Consider the following 3,749-nt stretch of genomic DNA (forward strand, 5'->3'; position numbering starts at 1 on the left):
CCCAGCCCCCAAAGAGTTTATGATCTAAAAATGAGCTATAACAAGTAAATGAGACAAATAAGTGGGTCATGGTGGGGTGGAGGAGACGGTAACAAAAATAATAGGATGTCTGCAATTCTTAGCCAATCAGGAGCAGGCATCACAACTTGCCATGCGCCTAGCCTTTGCTAGTGCCCTATGTTACATGTTCTAATACTTTGTCCAGCTTAGCTACAGCTGAGAGAAACATTTATATGTTCTATTATATCTGCTTGTGGAAAGCACAAATTAAATACTAAGAAGAACACTAAGGCCTGATCTACACTACAAAGTTAGGTTAAATTTATCTCCCACTGATGTAAGTGCCCTGTTACAGCAATGCAGTAATACTACCTCCCCCAGTGGCATTGAGTCATGGGTGCTGAGGTTGACACAGCATGAGTCTAGACACTACATTACTTATGTCAACCCTAACAGTCTTCCGGCAGCTGTCCCACAATGCCCAATACTGACAGCTCTGGTCACAAGTTTGAATTCTATGGCCTGGGGGTAATGCAGATCAGAAGCCCATTCCCTCCCTTTTAAAGCCCTGTGAATTTTTGATATGACTTTTCCTGATTGTCCAGCTTTGTGAGCACACCTAGCAGTGCTCCAATGTTGTGTGCAACTTCCCAGCTGACCATGCCAGGGACTAGCAGCTGTGACATATGAAAGCAAAGGAATTGTGGCAGGCATATCAGAAGGCCAGGCAGGCGAACACTCAATTGTGGGCTGAACCGAAGACATGCTGCTTTTACAAAGTGCTGCGTGCCATACTTGGCAACAAACCTTCAGACCACCATGGATAGCTCTGAGGAGCCTGAGACACAGGCCCTGGTGAGAACAGTGAAAAGAAGGAGGTGGAGGAAGAAGAGGAGGAGGATGAGCCCAGACTTGTTTGGAACTCCACTGCAGTCCATTATGTCTTGGCAGTCAAGTACAGGTGAGCTTGAGGCAGTGGAAGGAACCGCTGGTAAGTGTGTAAATGTTTTTCTCCATTACAATGATGTAATGATGGCGCCCCAATTTAACAGGACACAACTATCGACTCTTCATTAATTTACTCTTACTGGAAAAGGTAGCAGTACAACAAAGAGAGGTAGTGTTGCTATCTGCTTTTCATTCCCCTATAGATTTAGGCACTGGGGGCCATGTTGAGCTATTTGTTTATGTACACAGGGATGTCCTTTGAACAGGGCCGGCTCTGGCTTTTTGGCCTCCACAAGCAAAAAAAACCCTGCGGCGTGGCCGGAGCGCAGGTGCAGGGGGACTGGCGGGGGGGAGAGGGAAGGGAGCGGGCGGGAGAGAGAGAGAAGGGGCGGCCAGGGCTACAGCAGGGGCGCTGCCACGCGGCCCCTCCCACTGCACCGCCTCCTGCCGCCTGCCGCGAGGGCTCTGCTCCGGTCTGTGGAGAGGGAAGGAAGAGGACTGCCCTGCAGGGCGCTCTGGTTCTCCGCGCCGCCGCCCCCTACAGGGCGGCTGGAGCGGAACAAAAAAAAAGCGGCCAGGCGGCCCTAGGATTGGGCGGAATGCCGCCTCGAACAATTTGCCACCCCAAGCACCAGCTTGCTCAGCTGGTGCCTGGAGCCGGCCCTGCCCTTGAATCCTCCTGAGAGATCTCAATGAAACTTTCGTGCAGGTTCTCTGCAATCCTCTCCTGAAGATTTCTAAGGATGACTGCCTTGGTTCTTCCTCCATGGTAGAGTGCTTCCCTCCGCCAGTCAGTGATACCTTCAGCATTGCAGGAAACAGGCTAGCAGCATCCAGGCCCAGCAGCAGCTGTGCTCTCTGTGCCTTTGTTACCATCAGGAGTGAGATATCAGCTAAAATTGCCATGGCCTGTGGACAATGGTGCCAGTATTCAATGCAGTTGCCCTATACTCATAGTTTCATGCAACCAAGCAATTCCCTCCCCATTTCCCTACCCATGGAGGGCCATACTCACCGTGGCTGGTGCTGTGCACAAGCACTCCAATATCAGAAGAGTCAAGAATCATGTCTTGTTTAAAGCTTTAGGGGAGCAAGGGAAGCGAGTTCTGAATCTTAGCTTTTGCTTTCTGTTGTGACTATACTGACAATGGTACCTCTGTGTGTTTTATCTGCAGCTGCTGCCATGGCACCCTGGAGAGGTTCCCCCTCCACACCCACGGAACATCTGAGCCAGAGAAGGAGGAGAAAGAAGGGAACTTGGACTGACACGTTCAATGAGATCCTGCAAGCCAGCACTGCATCAGATCATGAGCAAAGGGCCTGGAGGAGGAACACGGCAAACAGCCTCGAGAAGGAAAGAGGAGACAGGAAAAAGGCCCAGGAGTCCCAGCAGGAAGAGGAGAGGGAGAATACACCAGGACATAGTGGTGCTTCTCTGGCAGCAAATACAGATGCTGCAGACTCTGGTGGAGCTACAGATTCAACAATCACGGGCTTGCCTCCCTTTTTCAGTCCATGAAGAACTCCATTACAGCACCTCCCTACACCCCCGCCCCTCAACATTCCACAGAGCATCCAGGGCTACATCCATACCCTAAACAATCCACACTAGGGGACGGTAAGGACAACCACATCTTCACATACACTGACCTATGGAAGCCACCATTGCTGTATGTGTAAGTAAAATGGACATGAATGTTATTCCCCCTTGTTGAGTTCTGTTTCATTAATTTATTACCTTTTTAATGTATTTGCTTTTAAATTGCACAGATTTTTCTTTTCACTGGTTTTGTTACAGAAAAAAATTGATTTGGAAAATAATTCATCTTTATTAATTCACAACATAAGCTGCAGAGTGTCTGAAAACACCCATTTACTTGTTCTGTACAGCATGACACAGATAATAGGATCAGTGACCCAGTCTAATAATCATAAATATACAGCAAGCACTGCAAAATTAATAGGTGCGTTGATAGTGCTATATTCATAGATGTGCACCAACCACTACACAATCAGTAACAGGCCCCAAAACTTCAGGGCCAGGTAAAGCACAGTTCATCACAACGCTTTAATGTGGCTCACTGTTAAAGTGCTCTTTCAAAGCCTCACTGAGCCGTATAGCTCCATGCTGAGCTTTTCTAATAGCTTTGTGTCTGGCTTTTCAAACTCATCAGACAGCTGCTCCACTTCCACCCTCACAGCAACTTTTCCCCCTTTGCTTCACAGATATGCTGCAGGTCACAGCAGCCAGCTATAACAATTGGGATGATTTTTTCCCTGAGACCCAGTCTTATGAGTAAACAATGCCAGCATCCTTTCAGTCTACAAAAAGAACATTCAGCTGTCATTCTGCACCTGCTGACATGGTAGTTGAATCTTTCTTGGGTGCTGTCGAGGTGGCCAGTGTACAGCTTCATGAGCAAGGAGAAGGCTGGGTCTCCGGGATCACTACTGGCATTTCAACATCACCAATGGTAATCGGCCGATTGGGAAAGAAAGTCCCTGCTTGCAGCTTTCTGAACAGTCCTGTGTTCTTAAAGATGTAAGCATCATGCACCTTTCCTAACCAGCAAACACTGATGTCAGTGAAGCATTCCCAGTGATCCACCAATCAGGGCTGGCTCTAGGATTTTTGCCGCCCAAAGCAAAAACAATTTTGGCCGCGCCCCCCCCCATTTTTTAATTACCCCCATCCCCGGCCCCGGCCCCGCCTCAACTCCGCCCCTTCCCCAAATCCCCAGCCCTGCCTCCTCCCCCCAGGCTCTTGTTAGCCAAATGGGCTCGTTTCCCCCTGGAGCTGC

The sequence above is a fragment of the Terrapene carolina genome, unplaced genomic scaffold (genome assembly GCF_002925995.2).
Source record: "Terrapene carolina triunguis isolate 2854851 unplaced genomic scaffold, T_m_triunguis-2.0 Scaffold68, whole genome shotgun sequence".
Lineage (NCBI taxonomy): Eukaryota > Metazoa > Chordata > Testudines > Emydidae > Terrapene > Terrapene triunguis.